Genomic DNA, 20,885 nt, shown 5'->3' with positions numbered 1-20,885 from the left:
TTCCATTACTTTCTGATTTTCATGTTTTTCGTGATCGGATCTCATTGCGTTGTCACGGTGTGCTTCCCCCCACACTTGTTCTCTGTTTACCTTTATGCACAACATGTGGAGACAAACACATATACAAAAGAAATAGAGAGTACGTAATAATAGCAAAATTTATTGATAAGGCACTTTATTATACAATCCAACCTAAACACAAACTTCCAACTAGATAGCACAAACTTGAACCACTCTAACCTCTGTGCTAAATAGACAACCTAAATATTAACCTAATTGTGCTCTATCATTCCACAACCTAACTCTTAATTCTTAAACTTGTCCTGATTGACAATGTAGCGGCTTAATATAGTAAGCTCATATTCTAGGTTCCTACGATGGATGTGTTCCTTATTGATCCCATGTTGCAGAGCATGGGTATATTCGGTGAGGGTCTTGATCTTGTCTTGCAGCATAACAACGATCGTCCATTGGTGCTTCTCCTCATTCTCTAGGGTATAGGGTGGTGCCCTCTTCTTCTCCTTCGGTGGCACAACCTTGACTTGCTTAGGAGCAGCACGAACACCATCTATGGTCAAGCAAGGTGCGACCAAGTTGGACTTAGTGCATGTGATGTCTCCAAACTTGTTGGTCTTCACCCCAGTTAGCATCTTGTTCGCCTTTGGACGAAGGAGGTTGATCTCCTTTGGGACCTTGATCTTTGGTGCCTCCGGATGGCGTGGCTTTTCTTGAAGAAGTAGATGCGGCAGCAGCGGAGCGATCACCGAATGACAGATGGCTTGGGCAAAGTAGGATTGGTTGGAGGGGATAGGAGCTACTTCTCGTGGTGGGATGATGCTTAGCGGTATGGCTTCTTGAACTTCATAGGGGATGATCTCTCTATCGGCCATTGGAACTTGAGAGGAGAGCTTTGGCGCTATTGGAGATGAGAGGCTTGTTGGAATGGCTATGAAGGTAGGTAGGGGCTTGTTTATATTGGGGGGGGGGAACTTGCAGCAGGGGTCAAGATCTATCTATTAGAGGTCTTGTAACAAGGAAAAACCGAATGGCTCGAAAAATTAGATATTCTCGTGGGAATTCTCTAGAAGGTTCACAATACAATCGAGCAGAGGTGAGGCAGCTGGCATGTGGGCTGGTTGGCCAATAGTGGAGTCGATTGGCCCCATAGGGTCCCACCTCTGAGATTTTACACACGACAGTTTCTAATGTTTATCTAATCCTAAAAAGTAAATTCCCGTGTTACGAATCGTAAGGTGGAGGGCAGAGGTGTAAATCTATAGTAAAATAATAAAATCTACCTCATCCAAATCCTTAGTTGGTTTTTAGGTTCCTGAAAGATCTTGAGATAGTGACCATTTACCTTGAATAACATACCTTCATCATTTGGAAGTGTTATCGCTCTATGCGATGAGGTGCTTTATAACCTTGAATGGTCCTTCCCATTTGCTCCGAAGTTTTCTGTGTCCGAATAATTTCACCCTAGAATTAAAAAGTAATACCTTATCTCCTGGGGTGAACTCCTTCTTGATCTCTTATCATGCCATCTCTTTGTTCTCTCCTTGTATATCTTGGCATTGTAATATGCTTTTTCATGCTATTCATCAAGCTCAGAGAGTTGCATCTTCCTCTTGGTTCATGCGGCTTCAAAGTCCATGTTCCATTGCTTGATGGCCTAGTGATCCTTGAATTCTAGCTCAATAGGTAGATGATAGGTATTCCCATAGACGAGTTGGTATGGTGACATCCCAAGTGGTGTTTTATAGGCCGTTCTGTAAGCCCATAGTGCATCAGGTAGTCTATCCTTCCATGCAGTGCCCATCTTGTTGACCATCTTCTGCAAAATATTCTTGATTTATTTGTTTGATGTTTCTACTTGGCCACTTGTGTGAGGGTGATATGGAGTAGCAACATTGTGATGGATCCCATGTCTTAATAAGTACTTGTGAAAGTTCTTGTTAGTGAAGTGAGTGCCTCCATCACTAATCACCATTCTCGGAACTCCGAAACATGGAAATATTGTCTCTTCAAACATCTTCTTGGAGTTCTCCGCATTAGGAGCTCTACATGGCATGGCTTCAATGCACTTGGAGACATAGTCAACTGCCACCAAGATATATTCACAGTTCTTTGACTTTGGAAATGGTCCCATGTAGTTGATTCCCTAGACATCAAAGAGCTCGATCTAGAGGATGTTGGTGAATGGCATGGCATCTCTTGAATTGATGTTTCCATGCCTCTAACATGATCAACATCTTCGAACGAAGTCCCTCATGTCTTCATACATGGTTGGCCAAAAGAATCCACTTTGCTAGAAATTTGAATGAGTACGGAATGCACCATAATGCCTCTCTATATGGTGATGAGTGGCACCGTTCAATGATCTTGATGCCTTCTTCTACCGGTACACATCTCCTAAGTAGGCCATCAGAGCAGACTCTGAAGAGGTACGACTCATCGCATATGTGGAGATGACTTTTGTAGATGAGCTTCCTTTTATTCTCCCCTAGTGGTACATAACCTACAACCATAAAATTAACAATATTTGCATACCAGGGGTAGATTTTGTGATCTCGAAGAGCATGTCATCCCAAAGTGAATCATTGATGAGCAATTCCTGTGAATTTTCAAACTACATTGTGGACAAGTGATCGTCAACAAAATTTTCTACTCCCTTTTTATCTTTTATTTCTAAGTCAAATTCTTGGAGTAACAAAATCCATCTTATAAGTCTAGGTTTACCATCTTTCTTAGTGAGTAGGTATTTCAAAGCAGCTTGATCAGCATAAACAATCACCTTAGCTCCTACTAAGTAAGATCTAAACTTGTCAATAGCAAAAACAACAACCAGGACTTCTTTTTTAGTTGTTGCATAATTAAGTTGAGGTCCTATCAAAGTTTTGCTAGCATAAGCAATTGCATGATGCTTCTTATCTTTTGTTTGACCCAAAACTGTCCCCACAGCATAATCACTAGCATCACACATAATTTCAAAAGGTAGTGACCAATTAGGGGGTTGAATTATTGGTGCCGAGATGAGAGCTTTCTTAAGAATTTCAAAAGATTTTAAGCATGCATCATCAAATTCAAAGGAAACATCTTTGGCCAAAAGATTTGTAAGTGGTCTAGCAATATGTGAAAAATGTTTTATAAAGCAGCGGTAAAATCCCACATGACCAAGAAAACTACGGATCTCTCTGATATTTACTAGTGGAGGTAACTATTCAATTACTTCAATTTTAGCCTAATCTACCTCAATCCCTCATTCGAACACCAAATGTCCAAGCACTATTCCTTCACTAACCACAAAATGACATTTTCCCCAATTAAGGACTAAGTGCTTTTCTTCACATCTTTGCAAAACCTTGTCTAAATTTTCAAGACAATCAACAAAAAGATTTCCATAAACAGAAAAATCATCCATGAAAACTTCCATGATTTCTTCAATCATACCAGAAAATATAGACATCTTGCATCTTTGAAAAGAAGTTGAAGCATTACATAGTCCAAAAGACATTCTATGATAAGCATAAGTTCTATATGGACATGTAAATGTGGTTTTGCTTTGGTCATTAGGATGGATCGATATCTGGTGATAGCCTGAATACCCATCAAGGAAACGAAAGAAAGAGTGATTTGCGAATTGCTCCAATATTTCATCAATGAAGGGCAACGGAAAATGATCTTTCTTTGTTGCCTTGTTAAGTTTTCAGTAATCAATACACATCCACCATCCAGTGATGGTTCATTAGGGGATTAGTTCATTCTTTTCATTTTTAACAACAGTCATGCCTCCCTTTTTAGGCACAACCTGAATAGGGCTTATCCACTCACTGTATGGAATAGGGTAGATGATCCTAGCATCCTAGAGTTTCAAAACCTCTATCTTAACAACCTCTCTCATCATATCTTTAAGCCTATGTCATGGCTACCTAGAAGGTGTAGAATTGGATCTATAGGGATGCGATGGGTGCAAAGAGCAGGGCTAATTCCCTTAATGTCTTGGAGCAAGTAGCCAAAAGCAGAGCGATGTTTTTCTAAAATAGTTATCAAGCGGGGGGTTTCTTCCTAAGAGAGTTTATCACTTATGATCATAGGAGAATCCTGATCATTATTGAGAAAAGCATATCTAAGACCAGAAGGCAGGGGTTTAAGCTAAATATTGGGCTTAGGTGGTTCCAGCAATTCATCTAAGGGTTTAGGTTATGTAGGATTTTCCTCTTCTCCTTCGATGAAGAACTAGGCATCATCTTCAAGGTTGGGTTCAATCAAGTCATAAAGAGATGCAACCTTAACCTCTTCTATTGGGTCTTCCTTAGGAATTGGCTCAGTCTTAGCATTTAGAGAATGAGTGATGGGTATAGAAAGTTTAAAAATTTTCATGAGGCTTATTGTCAATTTCCCTGTTTGTCCTTCTTGGATAAGTCTTTTGATTAGTTGTCCTATCAGTAGGTCGAACTCTATGATATCATAGATATAAAATCTCAAATGAACCATGGTTCCTTGTACCTAGATAGGAAGGACATATAGAATTCCCAAACTTGGGAGAATGTGTCCTGAAAAAGTTTTCAATAACTTTGTTGTTGGGGTTAATGGCATGTATTTTAATAATTCATGACCAAATGATGCAGACATGATATTGACACCCACAACTATATTGTAAAGAGCATCGAGAGGAGCTTTATTAATGTGGCAATGAATGGATATAGAAGGTGAATCTAGGCGAATCACATCAGAGGAAAGCTCTGTTTCTTCTAACCATTCATTGCTTATAATAGACACTAGCACCTTCGTTGTCTTTTTAAGGAAAGCTTGCTCAGAAGGGTCAAGAATTTCTTCATGGGATGATGATTTCCTAGGATTTTGGGGTCTCCTCATAGTATGATAATTTGAGGTATTTTCATATTCATCAAAAAGTTCATCCTCGAATTCAAGCATAAAATCCAAAATTGGAGTTTTCTCCTTTTCCGGTGGTTCAGAATTTGGGATAGCTGAAGCTGGTGATGGGTTAGGCAAAAGTTTGGGTTCAGCTATCTAGGGTTCCTCCTCTAACGGATTTTTTCTACTTCTTCAAGGGTGTTCTCTAGGATTTTAGTAAGAATGCTTCTCCCCGAATTAGCGGAGACATGCAAGAACGATCCTCCTAAAGCTGTATCAAGATTCTTTATAAAAGTGTTGAAAAAGAATGGGGTCATGAATGGCAAGGTCAGGGCTAATATTACTGAGAGCATTAAAATGATCCCATGCCATGCCTAGAGATTCTTGCTCTTCTTGTTTCATAGTTAGAACATCTGAGCGAAGGCTGAATACTCTAGAGATGGGAAAGAATTGCAAGCAAAAGCTAGAACACAAAGCTTGCCAATCTCCTTGTCTACTCTCTATGGTTTGCTTATACCAACGTTTAGCTCTTCCCTTCAAAGAGAAAGGAAAAAGCTTCCATCATAAGGTTTCATCTGACATGCCTGCAATGCGTAGGCATGCACAGGTTTGCTCAAACTCATTTAGGTGGGAGTATGGATTTTCATCATCTTCACCCAAAAAAGATTGATCTTGGACCATGTTGATTAAACACAGGTGCAACTCATAGCCAGGTGTTAGGATAGGCTTTGAAGATTCTAGTGGCTCTAGGTGTGTGCTCCTAGGTGCAACGTATTGATAGATAGAAGTGGATTCTAAATTCATGATAAAAAGAAAAGAATAAAAAGATAAAAGATAAAAGAGTAATGATACAAGGTTAAGCTAGGTTCAAAGTTAACTCAACAACCGTTTCCCTGGCAATGGCGCTAGAGATGCTTATTGTTATATATTAATGCACACAGAATAATCCATAAGAGTACAGATATTATACCGATGTAGCACTTCACTGGAAGTATCCTAGTTTTATATCGTACTCAAGGAAACATGTGTGAGAATAACTACATCTAACTTAACCCAACTTCGCAACAAGGCTTAGATAACAGGAGTATAAAGGAGACCGCAAAGGTCTTCTAGTTCTAACTTCGGTAAGCTTTGTCTTCTATTGTTCAATTCTAGGGATATTACGAAAGAAAACACAGGCAGAGTATGTGTACTATAGCAACAAGGTCCTGCTAAGCCTACAAATGGGTGGTGGACTACAAAGGATTCAACAAGGCTATAAGAGTCACCCTTGCGAGCTACCATCGATCTAGAATATAGGGTACATCCACGAGTAATCCAGTCTAAGCGCCACTGCTTACACTAGGAATACTACTTTAACCCTGGAGCTACAAGGATTAAAGTACTCAAAAGAGAGTCGCAAACCTGAAGAATAATATGAACAAGATGCTTACTTGAAATAGAAGTTGATTACCAGAGAAATCTCAAAAGCAAGCTCAAGAAGAACTTGATTCCACTAGGGTACAAGCTGTAGAGGGAGGACTAACAGGCCAAGACTCCTCCAAAACTCCTTCCCTCACACTCTATCTCTCTATCTCTAATATAAGACTAGATCCTATTGAGGACTGATCTTCTCTTGATTGCTAGCTCTGATCCTGGTGGACATATGAATTAGGGTTTCTAGCCCTCAGGCTCTCAGGATCAAATGCATACCTATAGAGAGGGGGTATAGGTAGGTATATATAGGGGCCTTCAAGCATCCTAGACCCTCGGATCAAACTGACTTAAAAGAATGGCTTAGATGCAAACTCTAAGGTAGTGGAGAACCGACGTAGCAAGGAGACCGAAGGAGGGGCCCACAGGCTGGCCAGCCTGACAGTGGGGCCAGCTAGCCCCACATGTCATGGACACATGGCCTGCTTCGATGATTTGCCTTCTGGAGTCTTCTAGAGTCTTCTCGTGTAGATATTGTCGTGGATTTACGTGATTTCCTTTGATGAATAGGTCCTCCTTGATGGTTTTCTGATTAAATCCTGCTAAAAACATAGATTCACCAAAACTCATGGAATTTGTTAGTTGAAACCCCTAAGTCTATGTTGGTAATTTATTTTAGTCATTTATGCAAGGTATATTGACAATTTATAATTGACATTAAATATCATCAACAGTCTCAAAGGATAAGAGAGGTAAAGGCTCGAAATATTGGGAGGGGCTAACGAAAAGACTAGAATCGCTCTCATCAAACTCCCTAACATAGTGTAACTAATTCCTAGGGCATCTTGTCAGAATCTAGTACTCTTCACTTAGGTAGACTAGGTAATGACTACTAATCCTATCCCTATGACAACACTAGTCAACTTCCCTATTTTCTTTAAAAGAAACAAAATCCTTTTGGACAATGCCTTTGTAACTTAGGATATTGGGGAAAGGAGGCTAGACAAACCTAGGGGAAAGGGTTACAATAATTTAGGGTTTTAGCCTATAGCATAGAATAAAATTTTAAAATCAAAGACTCAAGTATACATCAATTGGATTGATCGATGCCTTGTATGAGGATTGTAAGTGTAAGTCAATCAAGTGCTCCGATACCTGTCCTATGGGGGTCGTCGCTAAATGGTCACCTTGAGGCCCCTAGGAGCGCATGTAGCAACTCCTCTTTAGGATCCTTGCATTGTGTTACACACACATACATGATACAAGGCATATTGAATAACTCAATTTCATACACACTTGAGTCTCCAACACATAACTGAAAACATTCTTGACACTAAAATAGATTTAAAACAAGAAACTACTATTAGCGCTAACACTCTACTTGACCACTATCCTCAGTCTAGGTTGCATCCCTAAATTGCTCATCTACACGGCGGATTACACGCAGCTCATCTCAGAGAATGCTCGTTCTGAGGTCTGATAACCATTGCACTCATCTGAGCTAAGTGTTGGAGGAATGTCTTGTCTACCTACAAAACAACTTAATGGCCGCACCATGAGTACATTTCATACTCGCAGGACTTAATTCCAACATACAATATTTAGTGGATGGAAAAGGTAATATCAGGCATTTGTATAGTTGCGGAAAGGCAATGCTGTTTCATAAGATGACATGCTCATGATTCGTACAAAAGACATGAACAGAAGTAAAGTACATCACCTGGTTTCATCATTAACGCTATCCAAGTTTATAACTTTTAGTGATATTATTCCTTAGCCTAGATTAGTAAGGTAAGTCAAGTTGTACCCTCATTGGTTTTAGTGATTAATTATCCAAGTGTAGCATCCAACACACGTGAGTATGAGTTCCCTTCTCATGCTCGACTTCTACCATTGCTAAACAACTAAGCAATGGCAATTATGCGTTTCCATTCCCATTGTTTAGATGAAAGGCTTCTAATAGATTAAAGAGTGACTCTAAGTGTAGAGTGAACAAGTTTACTAACCAAAACTACATATAATGCATAAACTCATAATGAAACATAATAAGTATCCAAAATAGGGTTCATAGTAGTGGGGTGCCTGCCTAATTGTGTTGCTGCTTAGACATCTAGAACTTGACAATGATGACTTGTACAACTACATGATCCTTACTTGAGACATTTTTGAAAGAATACGAGAGACGCGTCTGAGGAGATACATCGACGATTCAGATAACGAGAGAGCATATTGGTGCATGGGTCAACACTTGGAACTTGGGTAGAAACAACTAGTTGTGGCTCTACTATTGCACTAATTGCAAAAGGGTATAAGCTAGTATTGTTGACCTCTTGGGTAAGCTTGCTGTTGGAGGTCCTTATCGACCAAATCCTGAACGCCAAATAAGACACAAAAAAGAGGAGAACTAGCATATCTCACACACATATGTTACTTATATTGACATAGCTCCACCTACCCATCCAATCTAGGCGAACCACCGACATGGCCGCGCTCCTGGCCCAACAAGGAACTGCCATCTAGAAGGCGGTTGCATGCATGCGCCATTAGGGTGCAGCCGCACCGCCCTCTATGCCTCTTGCCGCCAGTTGCCACATGTCACCTCCTAGTGCCTCCCCCACATCGGTTGCATGTGGGATCTTGTGGAATATTCTCTAGAACCAACCATGCCAATGCTATAAATAGATGGGGAGGGCTCTCACACCACACACACCACAACTCAAGAGCTCTCTCTTCCTCCACACTTGTACTCTTTTACTATTTTTAGTAGTGTTTGGAGCATGGCAAGCTTCATTGGTGAGCTTGAACCTCTAGGGGCAAACTTGTATGAATAATATGAAGAATTCCCTTATGTTCTTGTTCTCATTTTATCACTATAGCTATGTTATGAAAATAGAGCTAAGTTCTTATGTTATTAGTTTGGCATATAGAACATTATGCCATTCATACAACATACATGTTTAGACCAAGACCTAAGTTGAGGTGGTGAGTTCTACTTTAAGATTATTTTTGGTCATTGTTTTCTTGCGGGTTCATCGTCTGTCCCCATGGTGGATGCTCTAGTAGAGGACTCTTGACAAAGACAGATGTTCCTAGCCGATGCTAGAGTAGTAGTTGATAGCTTAGACATGGTGTCTAGGCTAGAGGCTACCTTCATTTGCCTTGTTCCCCACAGTTGAGGGGTACGTGGCACGTGATGATAGCCCTGTCCATCCCTAGTAATCCCCCATGTTTGGGTTCGGCGTAGAGCTAATGGCTAGTATCGCCTAGCAGACCAGTTGTGCTCTGGTGCCCAAAGTAAGTTTATAGTGACCAAAGCTATGTTAACTTAGATCTCTAACCTTAGAAATTCATGTATGTATATGATCTTCTGATCATCTTAGCATAGCTATACAAGATAAACCTGCTATTGGTGGTCCTTAAAGACAATATCCGACCACCAATTACTATCCAAAATAGGAGAAATAAACAAACTTTTGACACATATGCATTTACTTTTGACATAGTTCCACTTGTATTGGAAGAAACATGTTTTGCAATGCACACATTTGAATACAAGTGGAAAACAAAGCAGAATGCGCAATCCAGAAAGCATAATGCAGATCCTACATTAAAGAACTAAGCAAAGTCCCACTCTAATGAATAATCTAGGCTAAGCACTGACATAGGGGGGGCCTAGGCCCACCCAGGAACTAACCACAAGAAGGCGGTAGCGAGGTGGTTGCACCCTAGTGGCTGGCTCCTAGGCTCGGCTTCCTCTGGCGGTTGCATGACAACATGCAACATCGGTCCATGGTGGTTTCCAAAAATACCTATGCAAAACCGACCATGGATTAGTATAAATAGGAGGGTAGTGCTCACCTTTCACACACACCTCATTTGGAGCCTCTACCTCACTACCACACTCTTGTACTCTTTTAGTTTTTAGTAGCATTTGTGAGCTAGGCAAGAGCTATCAAGGAGAGCTTGGCTCCTTGGAAAAAAGGAGCTTTGGTAAGAATAATACAATGAGTTCTTCCAAAGCCTTGTTCTCATTTCATGATAGTAGTGCATATGAACTAGACTATAGTTTTCATGTTATATTCTTGACATATGAACTAGTATATAGTTTGTATGTTATGATTTTAACATGTGCAACTTTATGCTTAACCATTCATATGACTTGTATGAGTAGAAGTAGAGCTAGGTTGAGGTGGCGGTTCATCATTCCTTTGGGTTTGCCCATGTCCTATGCTTGTCGATCCGTAGGGTCAGGAGTCCTAGGGGGATATGGGTAGTTTGTTTGTACACGGGTGTGGTGCTCGGGTACACGAGAATGGCTGTTGGCATTTCTTAGCATCACTCTTTACTAAGTTGTCATCCCTAGCAATGATGCCAGAAATGTGTTGTTGGTAATTATTGAGAACACTTGTAAATTTATATATATTAAGTATCCACAAGCGCACAAATAATATACCATTGTAGCATTTCACTCGAGAGTATACCAGGTATCATTATTTATGTTTTCCATAGGGAGGAGCGATGGGGTGGCTAGAGACATTGACAAATATGTATACTTATGATAAGATCATTAACTCTCATGCTTTAACAGGGGTAAGCCAAATGATAAATAAATGATAAGTGTAAGGCGTTGATAGTAATCTAGAGATAGAAATAGATACTCATAAATGTAGTATGGCTAGGCAGGAGATTAATTAAGAGAAAAGATTCCTAAGTCATTTCTTATTTACTAAGTCCTTTGTACACTCTAGTATATACACTTTCATCTATAGCATAACTAACTTTATATCTATGCATAAGGAAAATTACTAAGGAAGATCAAGAACAGAGCTTGACTCCCTTCGCAACCAGGTTCTACTTGTTCTAGAAATGGAGAGTGGACTACAAAGGACTCAACAAGAATGTCACACTCATGATCTACCACATGGCCTAGAGTGTAGAGTGCATCTATAGGTAAACAATATTTAAGCACCACGCTAACATAATGTCGACCACTTAACTCACTCGAGTACAGAGCTAAGCGCTTTGCGAACATATGCATACATTCATTATCAATCATGACTATATCAAGTATATTACCAAAGAAAACTAGGAACATAATAAATAGAAACATAGTATTGAAGTGGCACAAAGTCCAAATATAGAGGGATATAATGGCTTTACCAGCCTCTAGACGGCGAATCCGTAATCTTGAGCAATAGCCCAACTCTACTTAAATCTTGCTAGTTAGCCTATACTAGAACTTGAAGAATTGGAGCTCTATTCTCTTCACTCTAGAAACCCTAATTTCTAATTTGATCTTGACTTATGATCGAATGCCTCAGGGAGGGGGTAGGGGCTGGTATATATAGGGGGATACATCAATTCTGGACCCTCAGATCAAACCGACTTGAAAGAGCAACGTAGATGCAATCTAGGAGGTGATGGAGGAACTGATGCAAAAGAGGAGACTGACATGTGGGACCAAGGGGCCGACCAGCCCCACCTATCATCCTCCCGCAGTCTGCTTCGAGGGGATGCCTTCTTGTGTTCTCTAGAACCTTTTGGTGATATTTTCGTCGAGGATAATTGTGATTTAATTTGATGATTTAATCCACCTTAATGGTTTTCTAGATAAATCCTACTGAAAACATAGATTCCCCAAAACTTGTGGAAATTGTTAGTTTAAACCCCTAAGTCTATGTTGGTGATAATTTTCATGCCCTTTTTTCAAGTAATGTTGATAGTTCGTGATGAACGATAATTGCCATCAACAAACTCCCCCAAGCTTAACCTTTTCTCATCCCTGAGCAATGCTAAACTCAGCAATGCATCAGGAGTTGCATCAATGCTTTCACTCCTCAAAAGTACACATGCGTTCAATAAAAAATTCTCCTCCAGATTAGAATAAACTGATCTAACTTTCAAACTTTCCCATATTACCTTCAACCATGGGGCTTGTAGCCTTCTCTTGGGTCTTGAGCAATTGAAAGATAGAACAATCAAGTCAAGCACTATGTCTCGAGTTCTTTGTTCAACTATTATTCTAGAGTTTTTGTAAGTTTTCAAAATAAAACTTAGAGATTCCATTGTATGACACTCTCAAGTCTCTCAATATATGTAGTATTTGTGGATCCTTACCAACTTTCCTTTCCTACAACTAAGGCTTATGTGGAGCTCATAGGAATGGTGATAACATGAAAGAGCATACTTGTAATACATATATTGTAAAGTCAAACCTCGGATCCAAAGAGCGTTGAGTCATACAATCAAATCAAGATATGCATGTGTGTGGAATATATTGTGGATATATATATGGTGGCTAGCCTAATTCTACTATGCTCCTTGAAAACTTTTCTCTCTTTTGAACTTGAAAATATTTTCAAGAAAACATGGGCCATCTTATTCATCTCGTCATTTTTTAGGCGGGCATCTATGTACCCATTGTTTTAAATATCTTGGACACTTGTCCATTTTTTCTCAAACTCTTTTTTTATGAATAACTTTTGCATAGCCCAATGTCTCTTTTTTGTAGTAAAACTTTTTGAGAGATAGCAATAAAAACTTGGAGCATTTATTTGGTGGATGAAACCTATCAAGAATATTTTTGGTGTTTACTCCGAGTGTAGGAGTGAAACATTTTTGTGTGGATCTAAATGGAAGGCATGTTTTTGCGCCTACCCTCAGTATAGGAGTAGTGCATATGTGGGTGGTGTGTATGTGATCTTGATTTTAAGAGCATGACAAACCTCTCATAAGGGTCAACAAAGCTTGACAAAACTCAATGCAAAACAAGTAGCATATATGAGTGGAAGTTTTCCTAGCCTAAATATCATGGTTGGCTTTGGTAGGAATGCAAGTTTTGTCATATAGGAACTCATCATATAGTATTTTCATGTTTTTCAAAAGAAATCTCTAGAATTTTAGTATCACTTGGAACAAGATGAATAGCAGCTCAAACCTTCTCATATCATATCCGTCAATTACCTAGACTTAGATCAAGCATATGCTACCCACGAGTTTCAAGTTCAGAGCAAATTCTCATGTCAAATCAATCTTATCCAAAACTTAGGAGAATTCATGACTGAAAACTAGGTACTTGAAAAGAATTACAACAAAGCAACTATTCATCATTTCCATTATGAGAGATCATCTTCAAAGTTCTTTTATTTAAATCATAAAAATAGAATTTAAAGGCAAACTTTATACACACTCTTTTTATTTTGTTTTCATTTTTAGATCACACCTTACATATATATAAAAGATAAAGACAAATTTTTATTTTGTTTTTAGTTGTGCATCTCTTTTTTTATATAGATAGACAATCTCAACAATAAATAACTAAAAGGAAAAGAAATAAAATGCTAGAAAAGAAAACTTACCTAAGATAGATGGGAGATCCTCCTCCCCCAAGCTGGGTGTTGCTACAGATGTTCAGAATGGTGGGTCAAAGTTGAGCTTCTGGACCAAATAGTTCTAGTTCTCATTCTCTTACTGCTGCTACTGCTGCTGGATGTTGGTGATGGCGTCTCCCATGTTTGTTTGCCACTGAGAGTGCTGGTGCAAGGTGTTCTGGATGGCATGTTGGGTCTCTTCAATGGTTGTCAACCTGGTGTCGAGGCGAGCATGATCCATCTACTAGTCATGGTAACCATGGGCAGAGAAAGACATACGTCCTCCCTAGTGGCCACTTGAGATTTCTTCATAGTACTGTGGCTGGTAATTGGGGAAATTTCCTTCTTGCTAGTGCTCACTCAGAGCCTGCTGCCAAGAGCCTTCGAAGTAACGAGGAGAGGGCTGCTCCCAACCAGCATGCTCAGGTTAGAACAAACTGGGAAGGTCCTGCTTGATCCTAGCCTACATAGCTGGTGAAAGCTGGTCCTTCTAGAATTGGGTCATCGCCATGATATCGAGGCTGTGGATTACGAGTCAACCTCACAGAAGCACTTCTATGAGGTGTTGCCTCCTTAACATGTAGATTGATGAGGAAAGAATTCATAGTGTACAAACCGAGATCTCGATTAGGTAATAGAATCTCATTTGTGTACCCAAGATACATCATAACAGGTTGCCCTTTTTCTTTCTTTTTCAACATGTGAGCCTTGAGAAAATAGTCATAATCAATGTACTCACGGGGAATATCAATGTGAGAAATTGAAGCATTATCTAATAGACCCAAATTCTAGGCAATGCGAGTGACCAAAGAGGTACACTCAACATCACCCTTGAGCTCGAAAACTTCCTTCCATTGATTCATCATGAACTTAACATGTGAAACTTCCTCCTCTTCACCATAGCATATAGTAACTTAAGATCATCTTCCCTTATAGTGCGAAAGTTAGGTTTGGGAAACAAAGAAAATCCTATCCACTTGTGCATGAACCACAGTGTAGGGTGATGGATATCATTAGTACGAGGATGGTAAATGTGAGGTTTTCTAGAAATTTCTCTCCAAAATTTTGCCTTATCAAAATCTTGCAGAGCAGAGTCTACGTCAACTATGTACTATGCATTAAAATCTAGAAGCAAACTAAACTCCTTCTAGGGGATAGAATATTCTTTTCCAAAGTGTCTAAATTTAACTTTAGTATTAGTGGTTTGCAAAGTGTATAGAAATTCTGCTGTTAAAAGTTTAGACCCTTGCTCATGGATATTCCAAACATCTTCCCATCCAACAACTCTAAATATGAAGTCAAAGTCAACATCCATACCTATGGCGAGCAGAACAACTAGATCATAGGCAGTAGTAAGAATGATCCTTCGGCTTTTCAACTGCTTGAAAGCATCTTTCTCTGTCTTGTTCTGTAGCTTGAGGTCCTTCTCCTCCAGCAAGATGTTCATTTCAGCTGATGATGACTGAGGTGGTGCTCCAATAGTGGGGGATGGAACATCGATCTGCATGTCAGCACTCACCCTAGAAGAAGAGCTTCTTGTAGAACAAGATGATCCCGCATGCTTGAACTTGCTCAAAAACTTGCTCATCTTCCTCCTGGCGAGGGTTGGGAATTTGAAGTCCACCGAACTAGACTTCTCTAGTTTTTTTTCATTCTTTGGATGCATCAGTTAGTCCCATAGATGGGGACCTTGATGGTTGCACCTGCTTCTCTTGCCAATCTAATTTAGAGCATTGTTCCAGTCTTGGCTTGAAGGCGAATCATTCTTCCTTCCTATTAATATGGAATTTGATTTCTCTAGCTCCAACATCAATCTGTGCATTTGTAGTGCTCAGGAAAGGTCTCCCAAGTATGATGGGTGTCTTCATGTCTTCCTGCATATCAAGTACTACAAAGTCTATTGGAACAAAGAAGTTTCTTATTTTTACCAGAATATTCTCGGCTGATTCCTGTAGGGTAGCGGACTGATTGGTCGGCTAGTTGTAGGCACATCGATGTTGGCATGAGTGTTGAATAATTGAGCTTGTCGAAAACCTTCTTGGGCATGACACTTACGCTAGCGCCAAGGTCGCATAGCGCATTCTCAAAGTTTTGGTTTCCGATTGAACAATCAATAGTGGGACATCCTGGATCCTTCTTCTTCACAGGTGATGTGTTTAGGATGGCCGCACTACACTCCTTCGTTAACTTGATTACCTAAGTGGTGGGCAGCGGTCTCTTGTTGTTCAGAATGTCTCTGAGATACTTCGCATAGGTAGGTACCTGTATGGCATCTAGCAGAGAAATATTGATATATAACTTTTGAATTACCTCTACAAACTTACCAAACAGCTCATCCATTTTAGCCTTTCGATTCCAATGTGGAAACGGTAGGAGGGTGGTGTCATGATAGTCTTGCATCATCACCTATTCTTGTAGTCTAGATTCTTCGGCTTCTTCTTTTTCTTCCTCTTCTTGTACTACTGCCGGTATCTTAATAATATGGTTATGGACATTCTGGAAAGCTTATGAAATTGCCTACAACTTTATTTTAATCATCTTAATGTGATTGAGCAGTTATCTAGGTCAAACAATTCAATCTTTTAGATCTATCCAAAGAGCAAGCATTTTAGATAGCAGACTTCTGACCACCAAAATTCTCAAACAATAAGGCCTATGACTATAAAAATTTAACACAAGGTAGATAAGTAAGTTATCTACAACTTTCTTATTAACCATCTTTACAGAAAAAATCATTATCATCATGAAATCATCACCACAACAAAAAGTACACATGCAGTCATCTAGTTGAATTATAAAGCAATAATTAACTAGTTGCCTATAAACAAAGTACTTCTAAGCCTCACTAATAGTATCAACAGATTATATGCATGACACACACCATAGAAAACATCATGGTTAAGCCTAACTAATTTATTTATATTCATTTATTAATTTACATAAATAATAAGGCGAATTTACAGAGTAAATATTTCCATTGCTCACTAAATTCCAATAAAATTACAGTTGGCTACACATGACCCTACTAGTCTACTGTACAAATTTCATGCCATTTGGATAAGTATAGTTACCTCTATAAAAATGACAAGTTACATATGCTTATTTTAGCAAAAATAGTTTAGCATAGTGAAAAGTGTCAAGCAACAGATTTAATATTTTTTTTACTTTCCTCATAGCATGAGAACACTAGTGTAAAAATTTGTATGATCATATGTTATGTATTTTTACCCCAATTAATTTCACTAGAATTTAGCAATTAATTAAGATTAAATAGGAATACCATATTACAAGTATGTGTACTATTGTTTTAGTATTTTTCTAGCTAGAGCATGTCAACACAAGACTAGGAAAATTGGAATCACAATTTTAGCACTTTCCTAGCTCAAGTTATGCATTTTACAAAATATAAATTACTTTAAAAGCACTTATATTGCTCAATTTAATTATCCTAGAAAAATACCCTAAATAGTATATTTCATATTTTTATCAAATAGTACACTTCAAGATAAATCCAATAAAATTTGGTTCACCCCATTTGGATACTCCTAGCTCTAGATATGAATTTTTGAAGTTTGTATTCAAATCTATGAAAATAATTCAAAAACCAACTAAAACCTAAATGCTATGTACACCCGATCCACTACACACCTAGGCGCTGACATGCGGGTCCTACAGTCAACCTGGCCCCACATGTCAGTGAAACCGAGCAGAGCATCGACTTTGATCGGTGAGAACTTGCCGACGACGAGGTCACCAGCAATGAGGTCAGCACCATAGTTTTCCCCATCACCACGCGCATCTACTGGTACCCTAGGTTGGCTCGGTGGATCGCCAGAGCTACCTTACCGGCGAGCATGGCGGCTTGGCGGTGGTGTGTGGTGGCGGACTCATCGCCTCTAGTGATGGCATGGCTAGGCGAGCGTGGCTATGACACCTAGGAACCCTTGTGAAGCTCTACGGCATGGATCAAGTCACTATGAAGCGGCGGTGAGGCTTGACCTGCGTGCATGGCATGGCAGGTGAGTAGCCACTGTTCTAGTAGCCGGTATGCTGACATTGGCACAATGGCCAGAGGCATGACCTAGACCTAACCCTAGGCTAACCCTAATGAGAGAAAGGCATGCATGAGACGGCTCGGTGGAGCACGGCCATGGCGAACGCGAGCTCAACGGAGCTCCGGCAATGGCGCGGCGGCAATGAACTCAAACAACGGCTTTACCTTAGCACGATTGGTATGGCTAGCGGCTTGGGAAGGTCAAGCAGGGCATGGCAGAGCTATGTGCATGGGCTATCAAGAAATAGAGCGGTGGTGGTGGCATGAGAGCTCAGTGGAGGTCAGCAGCAATGGCAACGGTGCTTGGTTTTTGCTCTGGCACGGCGACATCGAAGGAGAGAGAATGAGCACGAGTGAGAAAGAGCAGCGGCATCGCACAATTTTTCTACCCGCCCCAACCTGAGGTGTAAGCTCGATAGTGGCAGATGGCCTTCATGCGGTGGCCACAACCCTAGGCCGGTTGGCCCCGACACATGCGCGCGGCGCCAGTTCAGACACCACTGAACCTGACTAACAAAGCAAGATCAAGCAATTAATCCTCCTAATCCTTGGCGATTTATCAAAAACTTCCTTAATAGAAATTCTAGAGCTACGTGAGTACTACAACTTTGCTTTAGGGAGCCTAGTCTAATTCGAGCTGGTTTTCAAACTAAAAAGCTCTAAATTGGTGCACTTGAAACTAAAATCAGCATTCCGGACTTAGCAAAAATTTCAAGTCTAGAAACAACATTTCATTGCTACTTTGAAGCTATTTTGTACCATGTTAGGCACTAATTCAGCTCATGACCCTTAAATAAAGTTTGTTACCCATGATGTGAACTACAACTTTTATTTAGGTCACACAGCCATGCAAGCTATCTAAACTACTATTCAACTTTAATCAAACTAGCATCATAAAAAAGGCATTTGAAGGTAAACCAACACTTAGAAGCAAAATTGGTTCAAGTCTTGAATATAAACATTGTTCCAATTATCATTCTAGGTGTGTCTAAGGTATTATTGTGACCTCACAACAATTTCATACATTGGTCACACATGATTACAAGCATAATTAAGTAGATTTGCAACATCACATGTGATAAAGAGAAGGTGAATGAAATGAAACTTCATATGCTCATGCTCATGAGTGCTTGGATGAAATGCAAGTGCCAAATGCAATGCTTAACACTAGGGTGTTACAGCCCCTCCCCCTTATAGAAATCTCATCCCCAGATTTGAAAGACCTACCATTCTTCATGAAAAGCAGGATAAACCTCACGTAAATAATCCTCTCGTTCCCACGTGGCATCTTATTCATTGTGGTTTTTCCACACCACCTTGTAGAACTTAATGACTTTGCTCCATGTAACTCTTTCTGTTTCTTCTAGCACTCGGATTGGCTTCTCTTCATAAGTCAAATCCAATTGGTGCTTAATGTTGGTGGGTGCAATAGCTTCATCAGGTATGCGAAGACATCTTTTTAACTAGGAAACATGGAAGATATCGAATATAGCACTCATCTCAGGAGAAAGTTGTAACTTGTAGGTGACATTTCCCTTCCATTTGATAATCTGGTATGGCCCTACATATCTAGGCGCAAGCTTCATTTTTACTCCAAATCTTTACACTCCTTTCATGGGCGAAACCTTTAAGTACACATAGTCTCCCACTTCGAAGGTTAATGGTCTTCTTCTCTTATCAGCATAACTCTTTTGTCTAGACTGAACTGCTTTCATATGCTATTGGATAATGCGTACTTGTTCTTTAGCTTCTACGACAAAGTCAATGCCATAATATCTTCTTTCTTTAGGGCTCAATCCAATTCAAAGGAGTTCTATATTTTCGACCGTACAAGGCTTCAAAAGGAGCCATTTTGATGCTCTCTTGATAGTTATTATTGTAGGAAAAGTCGGCTAAAGGTAACCATTTTTTCCATGAACCCTCGGAGGTTATAACACAAGCTCTCAACATATCTTCTAAGATCTGGTTCACTCGCTCAGTTTGCCTTGAAGTTTGTGGATGATATGCTGAAATTCTGATTAGTATAGTTCCCAAGGCCTGGTGCAAGTGTTCCTAGAAGCAAGCTATAAACTATGGTCCCCAATCTAAGATTATGGTCCTTGGTACTCCATGTAGTCTCACGATCTGAGAAATGTACAGCTCAGCGTGATACCTCATGTAAACTAGTATAAAATGTGCTGACCTGGTGAGCCGATCTACAATGACCCATATAGAATCGTGACCTTGTTGTGTCAGCGGGAGACCTGTAATAAAGTCCATACTTATTTCCTCCCATTTCTAGCCTAGAATAGGCAATGACTAAAGTAATCCAGCAGATTTCAAATGAATGGCCTTGACTCTACTACAATTATCACACCTAGCAACATAGGCGGTGATTTCTTTGTTCATCTTGGTCCACCAAAAATGGGTTTTCAAATCTTGATACATTTTGCTACTCCCCTAGATGGATAGATGACTTGGATGAATGAGCTTCATCTAAAATTTGATTTCTAAGTTCACGGTCTTTCGGTATTACAAGTCAGGTCCTCAAACTGTAGCACACCTCTTTCATCCAACCTAAAATGTTTGGTTTCCTATTCTTTCATCTTTCTCTTGATGTGAAACACACCTACATCTATCTTCTGTAGTTCGATGATTTTGCTCTCAAGTGAACAATGGACGGTGATATTGTGTAGTATAGTAGGGTACAATGGATTAAATCCATCTTCCAATAGAGAATTACAATGATACTTCTGGCTCAAGGCATCTGCTACTACATTTGCATTGCCAGGATGATAATGCACTTCCAAATTATAGTCCTTGATTAGCTCTAACCATCTATGTTGTCTCATGTTCAGCTCAGGTTGAGTGAAGATATATTTGAGACTTTTGTGATCAGTGTATATGTGACATATGTTTCCCAACAAGTAATGTCTCCATATCATCAATGCAGTGAACAACTGCGCAAGTTCTAAATCATGTGTTGGATAGTTGACTTCATGCTTTCTCAATTGTCGAGAAGCATAGGCAATAACTTGACCTTATTGCATGAGCACACACCCCAAACCAGGTACCCAATGCATCATAGAATACATCGAAAGGCTTTTTCAATGTCGGGTTGTGCTAGAACAGGAGTTGTAGTTAATAAGGTCCGTAAGGTGTGAAAAGCAACTTCACACTCTAGGCATCAAATT

The sequence above is a fragment of the Miscanthus floridulus genome, chromosome 18 (assembly GCF_019320115.1).
Source record: "Miscanthus floridulus cultivar M001 chromosome 18, ASM1932011v1, whole genome shotgun sequence".
Lineage (NCBI taxonomy): Eukaryota > Viridiplantae > Streptophyta > Magnoliopsida > Poales > Poaceae > Miscanthus > Miscanthus floridulus.
This window is presented reverse-complemented; position numbering follows the sequence as displayed.